The sequence below is a fragment of the Gopherus flavomarginatus genome, chromosome 2, assembly GCF_025201925.1.
Source record: "Gopherus flavomarginatus isolate rGopFla2 chromosome 2, rGopFla2.mat.asm, whole genome shotgun sequence".
Taxonomy (NCBI): Eukaryota; Metazoa; Chordata; order Testudines; family Testudinidae; genus Gopherus; species Gopherus flavomarginatus.
The window spans coordinates 234,397,506-234,419,388 of NC_066618.1; the positions used below are offsets into that span (position 1 = coordinate 234,397,506).

Consider the following 21,883-nt stretch of genomic DNA (forward strand, 5'->3'; position numbering starts at 1 on the left):
AGATTTAAAATCAGTTTAGTTAACCTGGTGCAGACGGCTCTGTGGCACTCTTAGAATGATCTAAAGCTGCTTTCATTTGATTTAGCTTAGGCTGATTAGGACCAGGTTTAGACTAACGGGCAGTAAGAGTACGTACGTGGGGTTTAAGTTAAACAAGTGCAGCATCTGCATATAGACAAAACAAAAACGAATGGAATAACTAGTAGTTTCCCTCTTTAAACCTGAATCCCTAAAACAGTGATCACTTCACAAAAAGGCCAGGTAGCCAGTCTGTAATATTGTCTCTAGCTTAGGGTGACCAGACAGCAAGTATGAAAAATCAGGATGTGGTGGGGGGTAATAGGAGCCTGTATAAGAAAAAGACCCCCAAATTGGGATTGTCCCTATAAAATTGGGACACCTGGTCACCCTACTTTAGCTTTTTAAGTCTTTAAGGTCCCTGTTTCCGTGGCACCCTGCTCTCGTGGTTAGAAGTGAACTCGCCTTCCCCCACGTGTCGTTTCCTGTTTTTTTCTCTACCATTAAGTACGTGGGTGCCAGCCCCAGGGCCTCACTCCCCCCTCTAGGATTCCTCACAGGAAAGGACAGGACTCTGGCTGCACGAGGGCCATCTTCCCTCCGGGCAGAGCTGAAAGAGGAGGCTCCTATTATTTTGTTAGACGCTGGCCTAGGCAGTTGCAGGAGGCCCTCGCTGAGGTCAGGGCCTGTTGTCCTGCATGGGGCACGAGCACAGGGAAGAGCTTTCAGTCTCAATAGACTGGGGAAGGGGGGCGGGGCTCTCATGTATTATCCTCCCCACTGCCAGGGGGGCTCAGGGCGCCAAGGCATGCACACAGGCTGGCAGGGCCAGGGCCGGACAAAGGCCGGGCTCCCTCCCCCAGGTGCTGTCCCAGGAGTGGGAGCAAGGACGCAGGGCCCTGACTCATCCCCATCGGGTACAGTAAGGGGGACTGCCGCAGCGCGGGGGCTGCTGCGCGCCCCGCCTAGAGTCGTGCCTGGAGGGGCACAGCGGGAATTGTTCGCGCCACGCGGAGCGCAGAGCGGGACCTCCCCGGGCCGCACGCCGCAGCGAGACTCATTGTCCTGCCCTCACTGCCCCACTCACGCGCGGCGCGACCCTGTCTCTTTAAATGGCGCTGGGCAGCTGTTCGGACATTTACGGGATTAGCCCTGGGCCACCTGGTGCCTAAGCTCGCTCCCCCTCCTGTCTGACGCCCCCTCCCCAGGGAGCGGAGAACCTGCCCGCGCTGCTCCAGCCCAGCACTGGGGGGGGGGGGGGGAGGGGCGCGCCGTTGCCATTGGCCGGAGATTCCAGCCAATCAGCGCGACGAGGAAATTGCCGTCAGGGAAAGGAAAGCCCTGTGAAGGTGACGTCACGGGCCGAGAGGCTCCTTCGGCGGGGGTGGAATCCCGGGCAGAGGGGCCGGACAGGAGTTGCGGCTGCCGCCCCGGAGGTGCGAGAGGGGCTGGACTGAACCGACCCATTGGCCGATGAGCGTGTGACCGCCTGTGCGCGGGGTGCTTGGGGAAAGAGATCCGGGCCTCGGGGACTTGTATTCGTGGGCGAGGGAATTCCGGGGAGCTGCCCACGAGGGTGGGGGGAGCGATCCCCGAGAGCTGCCCACGGGATGTGGGGGGAGAGATCCCTGGGAGTGCCCACGGGGGGATGTGTGGGAGGGTGATCCCAGGGAGCTGCCCACGGGGTTGTGTGAGGGAGGGTGATCCCGGGGAGCTGCCCACGTGGCTGGGGGGTGGGAGAGCGATCCCAGGGCTAGGGGTGGGGGAAGCAATCCCGAGAAGCAGTGCGGAACTTCAGGGGAAGAGCATCGTGGGGGGGAATAGGGCTCCGTGAGTGTGGGGAGGGTGTCTGGAGCTGTGGGGATAAAGGGATTCCTGGGTAGTTAGAGGTGAGGGTCGTTCTGCCTGATGGTGGGGGAGCGGAGCTGGGTGTGTTGCCATGGAAAAGGAGGGGAAAGGAACTGCCACAGGAGGAATTCCCAGGGGATAAGTCTGTGGAAATGAGGGTACCATGGCATCATGCTTGGTTAGGGGAACTTGTAGTGACTCTGGAGTAGAGGGGTGAAGATGAGGGGATGTTGGGAAAGGGAGGGAGGTGTTACAGGGTGAAGAATCCTGCTTTTAGGAGAGGAGGGATTCTTTATGATCCTGATCATTAGAGATGGCAAGAGCCAGCAAAACATACACTTGCATATTAAACTGACACCGTGTTTTATTTCAGTTCATTTTCAGCTCTCTCTTCTAAAGATTAAATCTTTCTTTGTGTTTCCTAAAACCGCCTCTTCTCCAGTTTCCAATAAACTGCTATTTGTTTCTTTAATTTGGGATAATTCCTTCTACTGACCATCCTTACTGCTATCATCGTCCTTGTACAGATTTTCTACCTGTTTAACTGTACTTTCTTTTTAAAATGTGCTTTGTGATATTTGATTTACTGATTTAGATTTTATATTTTCAGACTGTACCTACCCAATTAGTACAAGGGTGAATGTAGTATAATTGCCTATATGATCATATTGTATGTTCTAAAAATTAACATTCACAGAGTAGTCTCTATTGTTCTGGGCATGATACAAATGTATCAAAGGACAGCCCCATCCCATTCTGGTTTAGAGTTTCAGAGAACTCTGAGAGTTTGGCTCCCAAATTACACGGAAATTCAAGATAGTCGGGTGCCTAACTCCCTTAGGCATCTCTGAAAATCTCAGCCAAAATGGCCCAGGACTTCTTTTTTATGTTTGTACAGTGCCTTACAAGAGTGTGGCTCAACCCTAATCAGGGCCCTCTGGGAGCTATTGTAATATAAATAATACTTAACAGTAGGTCAGTGAAGTAGGTTTTAGATTTCAGTCTTTATAAACCATGTTCATTAACAGGTTATGTCCTTCTTACAGTTTTCCTCGGGAGGATGCTTTGGAAGCTTTTAAAACAAAGCCAGGCAGGGAAGCTTATTTTTATTAGGTCCAAATTTATCTAAATGATATGGTGTCATTTGAAACTGACATCCCTTGTTAGAAAGAGCAGGTAATCTTAATGCACTTGAGTGCCATCCAGTTGAGAGTGAGTTGCCTAAAATCAGGTCAAAGTGACTCTCTTCTGGATTACAGTACCATGTGGATGGGATCTGACTCTACAATACTATAATAACTATGCAATTGCTGGCTTTCTCTCATTCACACGCTAACTCAGAAGTACACAGTAAGGAAGTAGACCCAATAATAAACTTGTGTACTATTTCAAAATTAACTATTTCCTTATTTGTACTTTTACTGTTTATTTCATAACTATTCTTGTAGGTAATGCCCTTTTCCCACAGACATTTTCTTGTTACTGAATGATGATTAGTCTGAGCATGGCTGATATGCCAGGGAAGGGAGGGGTGGGAAAGGGCTGGTTTGAGAACCATAATTCACCTTTGCAGCCTGGGGCCAGGATTCTTGTGTCCACCCCTCCAGCCTATGGGCAGCCCCAGCCTGTGACCACTTGCACAATGTGCTGGATCCATTAGATCTGCATGATTCTATATCACATAGCCCTTCCCTTGCAATATTTCACATTAACCTTTGCTGTAGTCTTTGTGAGATAGGTGCAGAGACCTTTTCCGCAGTGGTATGGAGATCCTCATGTGTATGTGGCCACTTCACTCTCCACCTTTGCCCCTATGCCTCTGTGTTACCCCAGCACAGGCTTTATGTGGTATGGAGGGTCTTATAAGAGCACTTGGCACCTATATAAGAATTTCACCCAAAGTGAATGATCTGATTCAGTTTTTTAGGGATCCAGTCTGTTTCCGTTAAAGTCAACAGAGGGGGTTTTTGGGTCAAAAAATGGGGTTGGGAGGAGGGACAAAAAAATTCTTTTTTACAAAAATTTCCTCTTTGTTGAAAATCCATTTTTGGTTGAAATTTTTGACTAGCTCTCTTCTTTCAGTACAGTTGATTCATTCACAGGTGAACTAACCCAAAACCTTCCTGTGTTGTATGTCCTTGTGCCTATCTTGATATTTATTGTACATAAGGTCAGTTTAGCATATACTAAAATAAAAATAAAAACATGGGAACTTTTAGAGGTGTTCTGGATAACCAGTTTGCCATTATCTAGGGCCCTCTCTGCAGAATGAATCCAGATGAATTAGTGCTGGACTTTAAGGCATACTAATTAATACAGTTTCTTTCTCAGAAAAATTTATTAATACTTGCCTTGTTCCAAACTTGTACCTATTTATTATATTTAAAATAAAACTCCCATGGAGATGAGTGAAATTAGGATGCAGTGTATCTGACTCAGTGTGAACTGTTGGTTTTGCTAGAACAACTCCTTTACTTTCAGTTTTATTTTCAGGCAGGTACAGTACATCATGGAAATGTCGTGTAGAAGCTGAAAACTATGCCAGTATATTGATGTCATGCTGAGCTATTTGCCATTTAGTGGGTAGACAGGTTAATTTTAAGTTCAAATTTTAAGGACTTAAAAAACTTACAAGGAATGCTTCTCTTTCTCTCTCTACCCCTTCCTCTACATACAGCCAATTTAAAGATGAGGCAATGTATAGTATGCAGTGTCTAGTTGTTTTGCTACATGCTGATAACTTGTATCAATTTAACTCTATTTAATAGAAAGACAAACAGCATCTGAACAAAACAATACTTAATTGATTCCAGATATAATTGGCTGGATTTTTCCTCTTATTCCATTTTTATGATTTTCCAGAAATTCTCTTGATCATATGTACTAAACCAGCCCCTGATCTTGCAAATACTGACTGGTCTCACTGAAGTCATCTTAGCAAGCACTATGTGTGGTAGCAGGATTAGCTCCCAAGTTTCCTAAGTGTTCTGTTTTGTTTGTTTTCCCCTTTATGTAAAATTATAGTGGCATGATGATGTCATCATGTTTAAAGTTGGACCTGGATTTTCATTTTAAAAGGGGTGAAAATGTTTTAGAGAATCTCTGTTTTGAGTTAAAGGATCAATTTAAAATGATTTTTGTAACTTATAGAAAATTCAAGCAGTTCATGACATTTTGGTTTCTTTCCCCTTCAGTATGAGTTAACTCCAATTTATAATTTCCAATGTCTAACTTTTTCTTTGGACCTCTTTTTACGATATACTAGAGCAATCAGGGATATGCAATTAAATGTGTGTAATTGTTTACCATGTGTAGCAGAGACAAATGTTTGTGAAAAGTTTCAAGGTGATTTCAGTGAGTACCATAGTTAAGGTTTAAGAAGTTATTGTTTTGAACGTTGACAAAACTTATGTTGACATAGTGTTATTAATGACACATCCTTGATGACAGCACAGGAGTTATATTTACATAATGACAAACGGCCTAGGACAACATAATGTATCAGAGGCACTGGTGAGACCTCCTCTGGAATATTGTGTGCAGTTCTGGTCTCCCATGTTTAAGAAGGATGAATTCAAACTGGAACAGGTACAGAGGAGGGGTACTAGGATGATCCGAGGAATGGAAAACCTGTCTTATGAAAGGAGACTCAAAGAGCTTGACTTGTTTAGCCTAGCCAAAAGAAGGCTGAGGGGAGATATGCTTGCTCTTTATCAATATATCAGAGGGATAAATATCAGGGAGGGAGAGGAATTATTTAAGCTTAGTACCAATGTGGACACAAGAACAAATGGATATAAACTGGACACTAGGAAGTATAGACTTGAAATTAGACAAAGGTTTCTAACCATTAGAGGAGTGAAATTCTGGAACAGCCTTCCAAGGGGAGTAGTGGGGGCAAAAAACACATCTGGCTTCAAGACTAAGCTTGATAAGTTTATGGAAGGGATAGTATGATGGGATAGCCTAATTTTGGCAATTGATCTCTGATTATTAGCAGGTAGATATGCCCAATGGTCTGTGATGAGATGTTAGATGGGGTGGGATCTGAGTTACTACAGAGAGTTCTTTTCTGGGTGCTGGCTGGTGAGTCTTGCCCACGTGCTCAGGGTTTAACTGATCGCCGTATTTGGGGTCGGGTAAGAATTTTCCTCCAGGGAAGATTGGTAGAGGCCCTGGAAGTTTTTTGCCTTCCTCTGCAGCATGGGGCATGGGTCACTTGCTGGAGGATTCTCTGCACTTTGCGGTCTTTAAACCACGATTTGAAGACTTCAATAACTCAGACATAGTTTAGGGGTTTGTTACAGGAATGGGTGGGTGAGATTCTGCGTTGTGCAGGAGGTCAGACTAGATGATCATAATGGTCCCTTCTGACCTTTAAAGTCTATGAGTCTATGAGATATGCTTCCGGATTCTACATTATAGCATTTCAGAAGACTTAATTGTAAACTAGCCTAATCAAAAATATCTTACAAAGAAAACCCAACCCCCCAGACCTCACATCTCAACTAATATAGCCACCTCCTCTCTGGGCTTGACAAATCCCCAACTTGCTCCCCTCCACCTTAAATCTTTTTAAAAGTTGTGGCAAAAATAATCTCCCTGACTCATTGTTTTGATTACATCACTCTCCTCTTTGTATCTTTCCACTGACTCCTCTTTTCCCACTGTACCAAAAACAAACTACCTGTCCACCCCTTGTTTGGAGGCCTGCCACTGGGCAATTGGATTGCCTGCAGTTATCAGGGTTGGCTGGTAGGTGACAGGGAGAGCCCCATAAGAAGTGATGCCAGGTGGAAATGAGCCTCTTTCTGCTCCACCCTCCATTCTGCTGCAATTCCAACTCTTCAGAGAAGCAATGAGTTGAGTGTCTACATGAAATATTTTGTTTAAGTTATAAGTTTAATAAAGCTGTGGCTACTTGATCATGCCTGTCTCTATCTTCACTGGCTCCCTGCATAGCCCTTTCAGTGCTTACTTCCCATACCATCTCATGCTAATACGCAGTTAATAAAAATATTTAAGGACTTTGTTAAACAAAAATCAGAAAATAATAGCAGCATGGAATAATTTCATTAACTTCTGGATGTGGGTTTTAGCATAAATGAGAGTGCATATTTTGTTTGAACTATACAGTATAATTTTTATGTGTGCATCTACAAATATTTTTATTGTGTAAAAAGTAAAGTTATGTACGAAAGATCATGTATTTAAAAAAACCCACAGAACTGAGCAGAATGTTCATACTTGGGGAAAAAAATCTATTTGGTAAAATTCTTCCCTGGTGTAACTCATTAAAGTCAAGTCAATTAAGTTATTACACCAGAGATTAAACTGATCCATTGCCCTATAAACTGTGTAAAAAAACACTTGTACTGAATATTTATGTTTCTTTAAGAATCAGCTCTGTGTTTGTCTTAAAATGAAAACTAGTATCCAGCAGATATTGCTATTTTATTTAGTTATATTATAATGTAAAGTAAAATCCTGCCTCCTTAAAGGCAACCTTAATGTATGTGGTCTCCGTGCTAAACAAGTAAGTTCTATTTTTCATTAAAGAGCAATATGGGGAAACTTGTATCATGCTACAAACAATGATACTTAAAATGCAACCTAAGAGCTAAATATGAGATCATAGCATCACAAAATGCAAATCACACCTATCTCCTCCATAACCTCAGGATGAAGATAAAGCTGATCAGCTGCATGGTTTTATCACTGATTAATTCAAACAGCAAGCAATTTCTGTTCATCCATCAATGAAGTACAAACAAATATAATGGTTGTACAGAGTTGTTTCTAATATAAAAAAGTGTAAGTGAATTTATGCAAATTAGACGTGAATTTGTTTCATGTTAACCAGGTTTCCAGTGCAGTTTCCTCAGTGCTGCAAAGCTGAGACACCGCTATTTATGGATAAAGTGGAAAGATGGTCATCTGTGCATAGGAAACATGGGAAGAGTGAGGCAAAGGAGAGAGATTACTAAAGATGTAAAATGTGTTCTTTTTAAATATTGTCCTTACTGCACCAGAAACTTGTCCTCAAAAAAGCATTAAAAGTGCCAATTATGGCTGACTGCCTATTGTGTAAAATCTCTCCCACTTTTTTACTTTTTATGATTCTTAAAAACTTCAAGGCAAATGTTCAGATTAATAAAGTTCATTTTGAAAGTTCTTAGGCACTCTACATGTTTCACCTGTAACAAAGTGTAATAAGTTATAGCTGCAACTTAGGACAATAAAACAAATGTTATTGCTGATGCATTTTGTCACATTGTTTATAGGCTAGTACTTGAGATACTGCTTCATCAATCCTATGCTACCTACTATTATGAGAGGGGGAGAGATAGCTCAGTGATTTGAGCATTGGTCTGCTAAACCCAAAGTTGTGAGTTTAGTCCTTGAGGGGGACACTTAGTATTTGGTCCTACTAGTGAAAGCAGGGGGCTGGGCTCAATGGCCTTTTGAGGTCCCTTCCAGCTCTAGGAGATAGGTAATCTCTAATTATTATTTAAGGTTTGAGGATAGTTTACTGGCATGGAACTGTGAATTAGAATGTCTTGAGTTCTAATTTTGGCTTTCACAGTAATTCCTTTTATGATGCTGGGCAAGTCATAGCCTGGTTTTCAGAAGTACCAAGCACCTACAACTCCAAGGGAAGTCAACTGAAGAAGATGCTCAGCAACTGTGTAAATCAATTAATATTTCTTCTTTAGTATTTTCATCTGTGAAATGAAGACAAAGGAAGGTTTTTTTTGTTTGTTTTTGTTTTGGAAAGCACCTTGATTGTACTTGAGATTTTGTTTAAAGAGACATACAGGAATATAGACATCAGATTTCTCTAAGAGTGTTACCATATTACAGAACGAGCATCATTACAAGACTTACAACTCATCATTTTTAGTGATTTTTATTAAACTGAGTGAAATATCTTATTGTGCATACTTAACAGACCAGGCCAGGCTATCGATTGGTAATATTTCAAAAAATTAGTTATACAGGTGTTTTTGCAGGTTTATATACTTTGTGTATTAAATAAAAGATACCCAAATAGGTATATGTCTATTTGTCTTCTGTCTGTTTTGCTTCTGTCTATAATTGGTGTGTGAATTTTCCATAACATCCTATATATCTATATATATATATTTGAACGATTCCTCTATGGTTCGACATTTTTCTTTTTCCTGTGAAAGGCTATTGGTAGCCTGGCAGCTACTAGCAAATGAGAAATTTAATTCTTCATTTCTTTTTGTATGACCATTTCCACTGAGAACCCCAGCAGGATGACCAAAGGATAATTTAGTAAGAAATATCCAACATTTTGTGATATTTGGTTACATATTGCATCTCCAATATGTCCACCATATGTGCATAAAATCTCGTTCTCCACAATTCCTCCAATATTTATCCCCATTCAGTCTCTCTCTGACTTACCATTGGAATAGTATTTTAAGGATATTTTATTTTATTGTGCTACAGCCTAAGGTTGCTGGTCCTCTTTTCCAGATCAAACCCCATTTCTCTGAGGCAATTTGTCTACTCAGGTCCTTTTCCAGTGTGTCATATATGGACTTGTTTTTGTTACGAAAGTTGTTTGCAAAGATAAATGATAAATTAGTTATTCTTTTGTTTCCTAATTGACTAGATATCACATCTCTTAAAGTTAGCTTTCCATATAAAGCAGTTATACAAATTTTGAGAAACATAGTGCCTAACTTGAAAGTACTGGTACTATGGGAAAGTGAGTCAGTTAAAGTTAGTTTTTATTTCTAAATTAGAAAAGTTTCTTTACTGAATAACTGGCTAACAGTATGTATTCCATGGCTTTCCCAATCTTTAAAACTCTCTGGTTTGTGATTTGGGTTAAGATCTGGATTATTTGCAATGGGTGTCATTGTTAAGGGAAAAGAACTTTTCCCCAAACCCATAAAGTATCCTTTGCTAAAGAATGTGTATACATTTCTGGAGGGAATGACTTTTTATTAATCCATAGTAGCATAGCAATGTTTTCACTGCCACAATATTCTTGGTTATAAATATTTATCAGAACATTATCAACTTAAAATCACACTTCTACTTGAATTTTTTTAATCTGCTATTTAAACAAATAACCACTATACATCTAGGTACTTATATGGTCCCCAAGAGCACAGAACTTGAGTGCCTCTTGAGTATTTTAAAATAGAAAACCACAACACCCCTACATTTCTCTTACTTTCCAGGCCCATGAGACATAGTTTGATCAGTCTGTTCTTTGTATCTGAAGTCTTTACTGAAGGAACGCTGAGTTAAAGAGCTGAGTTTGGCTTTCAATGTTTATATGGTGAGGTCCATGGCTTTCTTACCTCTTGTGGTAATGAATGCCATAGTCTGTGAAAGTTCTGGGTCTCCTCTCCTGTTGCCCAAGAGTTCCATTGCTTCAGTGGAATATAGCTGTTGAGAGAAGTTATGATCACAGAGGCAGAAGTGACCTTTCAGGTAACTAGTTCCATTCCTACGGATGGTTTGAATATCACTGCAGAGCCCTTCAATTGAGCTTTGTCTTCAATAGGGAGCTGATGCTGAGAGGAAAGCTCCAGGCTGATCTGCTTGTGGCAAACTGTGTTGCTAAGCAGATGAGCTATTGCATTTTTTACCATTTTGAGCTCTTCCAGGGCATGTAGCTTCATTTTTAAGTATATTGAGTTGCAGTGATCAAGCATGAAGACTAAAAATATGTGGTTCTCCATGGCCAGGTCTGAACCCAACTGAGAGGGGAGCAATCTCCTGAGCAGATGAAATCATGGCTGTTTGGACATTGTGAAGCCCAAAAATATTCCAAGGCTGAAAACCAATGTCCTCATGACGGGGATGTTGTAGAAGTAAATTCTTTAGTGTTCTTCACTTGTTATAGAAACACAAGAATTGCCATCACTGAGCATCTGGTCTAGTACACTGTGTTCGATAGTGATAAGTACCAGAAACCCTGAACTGGGCAGTTATGGAATAACTTGCCTGTAGGGGAAGAAACTTCCCCATCTCCTTAATTTGCACAAGCATTTATACACCTTCCAAACTTTTTTTTTTTAATCCTCCCCCAATGTAACTCTTCCTAAGAGTTTCACTTCAATCTTGCCTGGGGTTTAGATTTATAAAGATCTTTCTCTAGCTGCTGATTTCAAATATGTTTTCAGAATGCTGGAGATGGAACTGTTTGTTTGATGTAAAGAGGATGTAGAGTTAAGTGTCAGCTGTGCTCTATTGGCACTTCAGTATGTGTTGTCTCCTCTGCTCTCCCTGGTTGAATGATATGGAGAAGAAGATTGAGTCTTGTGGGATTCCACTGCTAGGGGCTTTGGAGGCTGAGGAACAGCTCACAGCAATCCTGGCTTCAGTCTGAGATGAATGAATTAAGCCATTTCAGGGCATTTCTCTTTACTCTTGCAGATTTTTGGAGGTAGTACAAGAGTATTTGATTATCAACAGCTGCAGAGAATTACAGCAGGATGTACTCTCCTTGTCTATGCACAAGAGGACTTCATCCCCCAGACCTTCAAGTCCTGTCTCTGTACCATACTTTGGCCTAAACTTTAGCTGAAAGGTTCCTAGAAGACTGACAGCTACTTGGAGACTGTTTTTTGCTAGCTTCTCAGTGTGCTTAAACACTGAACAGCCATTTGTGAGATCATTAACAGTGAGTGGTAGATTCTTTCCAGTGCAGTTTCTTCTTGCCTATTTTTTCTGTCCAAAAATCATTGCAATTTATTACCCACCCTGAAGCATACTATAGTATGACCAATACTGAAGAAATTAAGTCAGTAGCTGGATAGGAAGGGGCACTTTAGCAGAACAGCCTATAGCAGAAATCAGGAAGTCTTCCTATTTCTTTTATTCTTTGGTTTATTGGCTGGATAGAGGTTTCTGTAAGTTTTAGAATTTGGCTGAGTCCAAGAGTTTTGGGGTGGATTATGATGATCATTTTCCTCTTGTGACAGAGAGAATTCTTATTTCCTTCAGAAGTAGGAAGTGGCCTGACCAGGGCAGGGATGGTTTTTGCATTTATGTCCAATTTCAGCCTGAGGATCTAGTCCGAGGCTTGTGCATCTGGGGATTACCTGTGAGAAACCTAAAGTGGAGAGTTCAGATAGGCAGTTTGGGGCTATCATATCAAATACAGCATCTTCATCTCCTAAGATGAAGAGTCTTGTGCACTTCATCCATTGTGTCAGACAACATTTCTATCAAAACCACTTGAAAGCCTTTGGTGTCTGGGACTTTATGGATTAGCTGGATGTCCAGGTTCACTTTATTTCTGCACTCACAGATTAAGTGGGTGCACTCTAAGGATTTTGTTTTGAGTTAACTGTTCCTACATTTGATCCTGGAAGGGAGCAGAACAGCTACTTCATTCAGATTTGTCATCCCTGCTCAGTGAGTTGTTTAAGATTACTATAACAGATATCTTAGAAGGAAAGCCTTAACATCTCTCTGACCTCATCCCACTGTGCTTTCATTACCCTGGAATCTATCTTGAAGTGTTGATTCCCCATCACAGTTGTTTGCTTTGGTGCCTTCACTTAGTGCATCAATTTTACTTCCTCCTTCTCTTTTGAATCTCACCTCAGTCAAGTTCAGAAGAGAGAAGACCTCTGAGTATTGTGTTGGACATCTCTTTATGTTCAGGAGACACTAACCACAGCTTATTGGAGACAACGGAGCACCTGAGATCTCTTGAAACTTTCAAATGACAAATCTTAGTCCAAACCATATGCCATCCTGGAGTCCTTTAAAAGGCTCTGCATCAAAGCACATGGTTACTGAGCTGAGATGCAGCCTTTAAAACTCTCATAATGGAGAGCGAGTTGCTTTGAGTCAAGATGTCAAGGTTTGGGATATGTGTGCAGAATGTCCTTTGAACTTCAAGATCCAGAATCAGTGCAGGGAAGCAGCCCTTCAATATAGACATCTTGAAATCATAGAGATTAAGGTAGATGGGGTCTTCTGAAATGTGGCCTTGCTCCTTGCAGTCCTTCTGACACGAAGAAGCAGATGTATTTGCTACATCTGTAGCTTCTTTAGGTAGATGTGCCTCCTTAAAATCCCACAATGTTTTGTACTTCGCATTGGTAGTTTTTGAACACTCAAAGTTCTCAGGGTATTTATGAACTGTTGTAGGAAATGAGGCATAGACCAGTGAGACCTTGTAGCCTTAAGCCCTGATATTGCACAAATGATTTTTTGGTGTTCTACGCATCAGTTTGTAAAGTTCCATCCTGTCTTTCTTTGAAGTGACAGTGCTTAGACCTGAATATCACATTTTGCTAAATCTACCTTTTAAAACAGAAAAGTTTACAGAACCGAAACTTCCCTTTGTATTTTCATGTGAGGGTAAGTCACTCACGTTTTATAACACTGAAGCTTTAACACAACAAATCCTAATGCCATTCAATTATCTTAACTGTTTTATTTTGGAAACTATATTAACTTTTCTAAAAGAGTAATTATATACTTGTAATTCAACTTCTCTGAATATAACATTTGATTGAATTCCTGTTCATGCCTCTTCCTCTCATCACATGGTTTTCCATTGATTATATATATATTCGCTGATGGTCTAATTTATTTTATTTATGTATATATATATGTATATGTATGTGTATATATATAATGTCTATTACAGTTAGAACTCTGAACTCTGCTTTCTGCTCATGAAGAAACTGAAAGGGAATGTTTTAGAGAAGCATGGGGCCCTGACTGTTAGTATCAGAATGAATTTTGCTTTTTTGTGTTTGAGGGCACAAAGTCTTTGAAAGCTAGTTGAACTCTGGCTTGATTCATGCTTGGGAGCTGGGACCCAAGAACAGGATGCTAGTCAAATGATACCTTCAGAGAAGCAGAATTACAGCCGAGTAACTCTCTTTGTTTGTTTACTTTGTGCCTTTGACAACATTGTGTAATCCGTTTTAGTTTCCTCTTGCATGGGCAGTTACTATGTTAGTGTCCTCTGTTTGTGAGGCTCTTTCACACAACAGAAGTAAAAAATACATGTTAAAAATTGAAAATTGTGATTATAAAACTAGAAAAATCACCAGAGGTACTTGGGGCATGTGTGGTACCAGACTCCCTTAAACTTATTTTTAAAAAGACAAAGCCAAACTGACCCGCTGCCCCATACATACAACTGGTGCCATCAGCTTTTAAACAGAACTCCCCATTGCAATCATGGGACCTAATGAGTTCCCAGTCCACACACAATGGGGCTCTTTAACATGTGCATTGAAGGGAGTGGAGTCAGTTGCTTCCATAAACTGTCCCTTCTCTGGGACCCTGTGAAAGGTGCTCCATGAATGTACGATTCACACAGGAAGTAGGTGGAGAGAGGATAGGCCTGACAGGATGCCCATTGTCCTCCACAGTTTTGCAGATTTTCCCAGAAGAACCTGAAAATAGATCTATAATTTTTTATCATAGAGCTGCCCCTGCCCTAGTCTTGGAGGCTGCTACAGCCAAAGGGAGTCCCTAGTCACACAAACCCATGGAGCTGTTCTGCTAAAGAATGGAGAGGCCATAGCTAGTGCAGAGGCACTGGACTGCCCTGGATCCACCTGATGTAGGGCTAGCATCCTGATCCTGGCATATTGTGGGGGAGGACTATACCCTACAGTGGAGTATTTGAGGAAGAACTATGTGAATGGATTCTCCCAGATCGACTACCTCAGTTTTTACCATGAAAGGGGATGGAAAGCCACAGAAAGCCATCAGTTAAAAATAGCTAGGTTGTGGGGTCAGAGAGGAGAAGGCACATTATTTTCTTACTCTCCCAGTCACACAACCAAAGACGTTAAATAAGTTAACTTGCTAGACAGCTCACTTTTAAAACTCACCGATATATAATCTTTACAGTAGCATAAGCTTTCCGTGCGATTTAGGAAAGAGTAGTCTTAGTGAATGTTAAATAGGCCAGCAGAGCATTCATTTACAGGGGGCGGGATTTACTTATGGAATGAAAAGATGTTGATATTTCAGTTTGTATGATGAATGTGAATTTATAATTTATGAATAGGAAACTGGCCTCCACAGAGCCTTAATCAGCACCAGCCTACTACTCAAATAAAACCACATGATAGTATTGGAGGGTGGCTTGATTTTGAAAAATTGAGCGAGTGGTGCAAAGATCACCACACAGATACAGGGACTCGAGCAGGAGCAGATATAGAACAGGCAGTATTTTCACAAAAACATGTTCATAGGCCCTATGGAATCTGTCCGAGCTCTGGTAGGTTTCAAGCCACCGTTCCCTACTTTTCATAAGTCCCTCTCACTATAAGGAGCCGCAGCTCTGACAAGCTTATTGTTACTGGAGGATGGTGCCGTGGAGTCCCAGTGGAGCTGCGAAGTGAGCTTGGTTCCTGGGACATGGGATTTGGCTAGAAAGAGCGAGCCGAGGAAAGCAAGCGGCAGCGTGAGGGGCTCGTCGTACCCTGCGGGCTCCGTGACATCCAGTCTCTCCGGAGGAGTTTCTCTTTGCGGCGCTCGGGAAGTTTGCGTCGGCGAGCAGAAGCCAGCGCCGGCCAGTACTTTCCGGGACTCTGCCGTGGGTGGGTGCCTGGCTGGAAGACTGGGGAGCGAGGCAGCCGGGTGCGCGCTGGCAGCAAGGCGCAGCGGGGTCCCGGAGGAGAGCCGGGGCGAGGGCTCTGCCGCTGGGGGTCAGTACGTGTGGCCGGCGTCAGCTCGGACCCCGCGATGGGGCTCGTGTCTCCGGCTGTACCCCCCTTCCTCGTTCCCTCCCGGGCGCGGGGCGGCCAGGCCGGCTGGGGCGCCCCCGGGGCTGGCTGCATGGAGGAGCTGGGAGTGGGCTCCGGGTCCCCTGCGCTTGGGCAGCGCCTCACCCCCCGCCGCCGGCAAACAGCTCCCGAGGAGCAGCAGGCCCTGCCCGGCGGCGAGGCGGGGCGCGGGGGAGAGGTTAGTGACCCTTCTCCCCCCTAAGCGGGGCTGGATTCTTGCATAAATTATGCCAGGCTTGGGTGGTGACGTGTAGGGCATGGGCGGGGCCTGCGGGCGCGCTCGCCCCCGGGGAGGGGGCGGTGTCGGGGGCGCGCCTTGTGGCGGCGGGAGGGGGGTGGTAGCAGCAGCAGCGGCAGCCGCCTGGCTGGCTGGTGTCTCGCTCGGCTCTTGCGGACGCGCTCGGGAACTATCGGATTAAACTTGAATCGAGTGAAAATTACACAAAGGAGCGGAGCGGAGCCGGGACCCGGCGGAGAGCCCGACACGGCCCCGGACTCGCGCTGACCTCGGACAGGGACCTTCTCCGCCCCCGCACTCCCGGCGCCAGGGAGCAACTCCGCCGGGCGTGCGAGCCCCGCCGCTGCACCAACTCCGGAGCGTGTCCCCTCCTCCTCCCCGGCCCCTCGGCAGCGGGCAGCGAGGGAGCGAGCGGGGGACACCGAGCCCAGCCAGCCCTGCGCTGACCCGGTGAGTGACCCCGCGCCGCGGGCAGGGAGGGAGGGCGGCGAGCTGGGGGCCGGATATCGGGGGGGAGAGAGACCCGCGGCAGGTCCCTGCCCCCCGGGGAGCCGGTGTCAGCGCCCCTCCCTCCGGGCACCCCCGCGTGGGGCCGCGCGGTCTCCGCGGGGCGCTGTCCCGCGGGCAAAGGGCTTTTTGTTGTGCTCCATCTGCCCGGGGCGAGGGGGACGGGCCCCCCGCCTGCTCCGCAAGTTTGGAGGGCGATGGAAACCGGGGAAAAGTTGGTAAAACTGCGGGAGGGAGGGAGGGAGGGAGGGAGCGGGCGGGTGGCGAGGCGGGGGGCCGAGCCGCTGGGAGAGCTGCTCCCTCTGGGGAGCGCTGACCACGCTGACTGCTCCCGGCGCCGGCAGCACAACAAGCGCTAACAAAGTGAGGGAGCCCCCCCCATCCGCGCTCCCAGGGCGGGCACATGGAACTGGGGCGCGGGGGGAGCCCCCCGGGGAGGCCGGGAGTGTGTGTGCGGGGGAACACGAGGTGCCGCCGGGGGTCTCTGCCCTGGAGGGGCGGGGGAGAGTCACACGCAGGGGACCGGGGGAGGGAGGCCGGCAGGCGAGGGGGCTCCCGGCTGCTTCCAACAGCCGGAGAAGAAAGAGAAGGGGGTGGGGGAGCGACACTACCTAACGCGAGCTGGACTGGTGCTGGCGGCGCCTGCATAACAGAGACTTAACCCTGCGAACCAACTCGGTTCCCCTTCCTACCCCGGCCCCCTCCCCAGGCTGGGTCCGGAGCGGAGCGCTGGGCAGGGCGCACACGAGCTGAGGCTGCTCCCCCTGAAATCAAGGCCATTTTGTGGGTGAGCGGAAAAGGTGGTTTGAGGCCAAGCGGTCAGGGAAAGGGGGGGGGGTTGTTTGTGTTTGATTCACACAGGGAAATGAGGCTAGCAGGCGATTCTCTCTCTCTCTGTCTCTCTGGGTCTCCCTGCTCCGCTGAGGGTTGGGGTTGCTGCTACGGTGGGGTTGGGTACTGAATGGGGGGCTGGTGGAAGTGGGAAGCGGACACGGGGGGGAGGTGGAGGGGGGCGGAGGGAAGGTTGTTGGTGAGACTCAGGGAGAAGGAGCTGCAGGCAATGAGCAGCCATCATTACGTTGCATTCATTTATCCTGATCGCATTACATAAGGGGATACCCTCTCACACTCTGGGGTACCCTCCGAACTGCTGGCAGTGTTATTTTAGGGGCCACTTGGTTCTGGGGAACGGGGTCACTCTCGTGCACATGCTCTAAATCGGACGGGTTTCTTTAGATCACTTTTACCCTCTACTCACGCCTTGGTTTAAACTAGTTTTTTAGAAGGACAATGAACAAAAGAAAAGTAGCAATGCACGGGGAGTTCCCTTTGAATTACTAAGAGATTGTTAGATACCCCACACAACTCTCCACGTACTTGCCCCACTTTCTACCTTTGTTTTGGTTTGGGAAGGTACTGAATGTGCCTTCTAACTACATTTAGGCGAGATTTTTCGTTTGTGAGAGTTTTTTCAGTTACTTGCTCTCACGTGGATTTTAGTTTGGGAAATATCAGAAAAACCTTCTCGGGGCAATAAGTTTCTTTCTGTGTATATGTGAGCCTCGATTTTACTTTCATCAGAGTAGAATCTGAGCGATGTTTGTACTGAAAGATGGCTTTCAGGGAACTGTGTGTCATTTTCTATGGTTGTATATGGGACTAAGGGAGATACAAAGAAACAAGTTGAACAAAAAATGTTTCTGTTCATTTCCTCACAGATCATCCATTCTAACGACGGCAAAAAATCTTAATGACTATGACCTTAGCAGCATGGGTAGCTGATTTATCCCAATTATAAATCCCGTTAGTTTGCAGTAATGTGTGAGTATCAATATATAATTCATATTAAAAGCATGACCAGTAATTATTTTTATAAAAGTTGAAATCCATCATTTTCCGAAGAGAATGCTGCATCTGTCGCTTGGAGTGTTTTTGTCTTGTTGTTGCACAACAGAGACTCTCCAGTCTTTAACCTAAAATGGCAGCTTTAATTTGACTGGGGCCCATTCATTGACAATGATAATAAAAAGGCTGAAAGCTAAATGTAGCTGGATGCTTGGGGCACGTTGCAGGACTGTTTTTTGCATTGCTAAGCACAGCAGAGAGGAACTTCTAAGCTCTGTAGTTTCTTCATCAAAGTTTTCAACAAAAATTTCCTTTTAAAAAATCATGTTGCTTTGTATAACACATGCTGAACAACAGGGTAGCTTAAGAACTTAACCATGGTGAGACAGCTAGATAGGGGTTATTTTAAGAGAGAGAATTGCTCTGTTTAAACAATAGGGGGGAAATCACTGTAGTTCCCTTCGAAATAACCTGCAGTACATTGGGAAATTAACCCATTTGTTTCTGAGGTTTGTAACAGGTGATGGGACCAGTGCTGACATTTATATCTCTAGCTGAGAGGATAAAATAAGCATGCTACTTGTTTTCTTTTGATATTTATATGGCATTATAAAGGTGCTAGATAAACTACATAATATGTAGTTTAACTTTTCTTAGCTAAATAATACCATATCTTCTCAGAGATGACAGTTACTTTCTCTGAGAACAACATTATTTGAAATTTCAAACACTAGTTTTGGAAAACAGAACAATAGTTTTGTGTTTTTCTTTTTAGATAGAAATGGATAATGCCACAAACCTTATGGTCTGTCCAGCTTAACACTTAACTTTTTGTTTTAGCTGCTTATTTTTAGTCCATTTAAAACTTACCAACACTTTAATTTAAAAAAGACATTTTCCCAGAGCTACTTTGTTCTAAACTGTCATTTACACTTGAATCCTTTAGTCAGTTAAACTTGCATTGCTATCAATTGGATAAACACCAAACCAAGCTTCTCACTAGATATTTAACACTGTAATGGTATGCCTTTTAGTTTTTTAAAATTCAAATTAATTGGTTTAAACAATAGAAGAACTTGCTTTCTCTTAATTTAGAACATGCACACAAGTTTACTACCTGTCTAGCTATTCAACAACGTTTTGATCAAAGTGTGTAAACATTTGGAAGGGATGTTAATCCTATTCTAAAATGTTAGTGTGTAAAGGAATGACATAACAGAAATATTAATTTATAACAAGAGACTGGAATCCTGCTTACTGAAAGCAGAAAAAGTGTACACAAATAGGGTAAACTTCAGTATGGTTTTGATGACTTCCATTGAAATACCTATTCCTATGGATGTGTGAAATTGTTTTTAAATAGCACTGGAATGTGGTTCTCTCCTCGCCCCCCTTGAATATGCGAACTGTATACCACAGCTATTTGATATAACCCTTCAATATTTTATAAAATAGCACATATCTACTTTGGAAAAGTTAGTATATTTTCAATCTAAAATTTTAAGGTTTACAATCTTGATCTTGATTATCATATATTAAAAATTAGAAATTATCTAAATACTTAATTTCACTTGTGATGCATTACAGAGATTAACTTTTTTTTTTTTAGCTATTTCTTATTAGCTTCAGATATTTTCAAGCCATCTGCCACTGTGCTGGAATTTTGTATAGGCCAATTTTGATTTGACTGAAGATGTTGCGCCATTTTTATAAATATAAGGTGCCAAAAGTAAAGCTCTGTACAAGTACAAAGTATGTTACTAAAAAGGCCCTAAACTTCAGATGTTCAATGGAAATGGCCTAGGCCCTTATCTGAAGACAGGCTTAAGTATAAGGAGACAGTGGGGAAAAACAGATTTGTGCATCTGTAAAGAACAAAAGCCTTAATAAGAAACTAATTATTATTTGCAATGCTATTTCAAGAGAATCTCCTAAATCTTGCATTGTGACTCTTTAGATTGGCATGACCATATTATATTGTCTGGTACTGGCTATATCTATCTAAATTCTGATGTGACACATTTAAGCAGTGCATGTGAGGAGGGAAGAAGGGGCCTGAAAGATGGGGAAGGGGAAAAACAAACATGTAAGTGCCTTTAATTCTATACCAAATCTTTAGCCTTCATTTCCTGTAGGTAGTATATCTGTCAATTAATTTCCAGATGGAAGGCTTTTAAAATCTGCTGAATGTTTGAATGGATGAATTTAGTGTTCACAAATGAGGCTGTCTGGATCAAGTTGGGGCTGGTGATGTGGAGCAGTTGCACAGCAGGTTTCTGCAGTTTCTACAAATATACCTCATTCTTGTCTTGCAACCCCTCTCCTATGTTGTTCCTGTGGATAGATTACCAGTTGTTCTGGATTAGGGAATTGTTTAGTGATGCGCGGAGGCAATATGGATGAAACAGCGTACTTTCTACTGTTGTGGCTTAGGCCTTGCTTACAATATGAAAACTATACTAAACTGATTTAGTTACACTGGTAAAACTTTCTTGTGTAAACAAGACCTTAATTTCCATTTTTAATCTGTTCTCCAAAGGGGCAAAAGACCATTGCATTAATCTGCTGACATTACCTAGTTCCATCTGTGGCAGATTCCAACTTTTTCCTTAATGCATCCTCTTTCTTACTCCCATAAATAGGACACTTGCTGTAAAGACTCTCTCTAATATAACTTATTTGAGCTAAAATTTAAGATTACTGTTGCTGGAATGCTACCAAAGTTAAGAGGAGGAAAACAGTTTATTCTAAGGAGACCTAATCTGGTGTTAGGATCCTTTGTTGCAGAGAGATGGATAACTTATTGTAGAGCAGCAGTTACAGGATATGTAACATTATTTTTTTAGAATGCTTCTGGCAAGGTGCTAAAACTTGAATGAAGGACTCCTTCATTCTGTTTTGTTTCTATCTGTATAATCTAACTTTCAGTGACTCTTATCATGGATTGCTCAGAGTGAAAATTACATTGCATAGTTACATACTGAAATGCCTTTATTCTCCACTATTTTCTAAATAATTATTCTATTCAATAAGAAACTGTCTGTGGCATAGGGAATACGTTCCAAGTTTCTCAATATGATAACAAAACTCTTAAGGATGATCTTAGGAATTAATCAGTTTCTGCATACTTATCTTTCAACTGTGATTTTTTTGTTTTGTTTTTAAAGGTGTAAATATGCATCTAGAAAAAAGCAGGTAGGAGCAGATTATCTCTAAGCTTCTGACCTCTTTAATTTCATACATAGTGTCCCATAACTGTTTCTGAATGTCGTGTTTGTTCTTTTCCCTTCTCCATGTTTATATCAAATAGTATGCTTTTATTAAAACTTGGAAACACAGACTGATGGCAGTGAAACTTTTAAGGATGTAACTTAATTTAAAAATGGGGGAAAAAATAAAGAAGACCACTCATTTAATAATGGGTCAGATTAATGGTATCAGAACTCTCTATTTTGAAAGTTGATTGGCATTTGGGAGTATAGATGCTAGGGGTGCACCCCCAGGCTTAAAGTGGATTCCATTATATACAGACTTTACAGTTTGGGTCAATGGCTCTCACCCCCCCCCCCCTTACAAATTGTAGTCAGTTCCTAAACAGGGGTGCTGAAACAAACTTCTGCTCTCATGAACTAGGGAACACTTCCTGTTGTGACCCCTGTAGCTA

At 43.2% G+C, this 21,883-nt stretch overlaps 1 protein-coding gene and 1 long non-coding RNA gene across 4 annotated transcripts in view; both read left to right on the top strand.

Moving 5' to 3' along the window:
• Nucleotides 1-1,401: 1,401 nt before the first annotated feature.
• On the top strand, nt 1,402-7,947 carry LOC127044312 (uncharacterized). Its single transcript, XR_007772453.1, has 2 exons — nt 1,402-1,454; nt 5,867-7,947. It is a non-coding gene; the product is annotated as an uncharacterized LOC127044312 (long non-coding RNA).
• An 8,265-nt stretch (nt 7,948-16,212) lies between these two features.
• The window catches only part of CHD7 (chromodomain helicase DNA binding protein 7), a 188,790-nt gene continuing 183,119 nt past the window's right edge, over nt 16,213-21,883 (top strand). For 2 of the 3 annotated variants that reach the window (XM_050938872.1, XM_050938874.1), the window contains exons 1-2: nt 16,213-16,317; nt 18,093-18,195. The gene's annotated coding sequence lies outside the window, so the exon portion shown is untranslated. The remainder of the gene's footprint in view (nt 16,318-18,092; nt 18,196-21,883) is intronic. The other variant, XM_050938873.1, reaches the window with a different exon arrangement.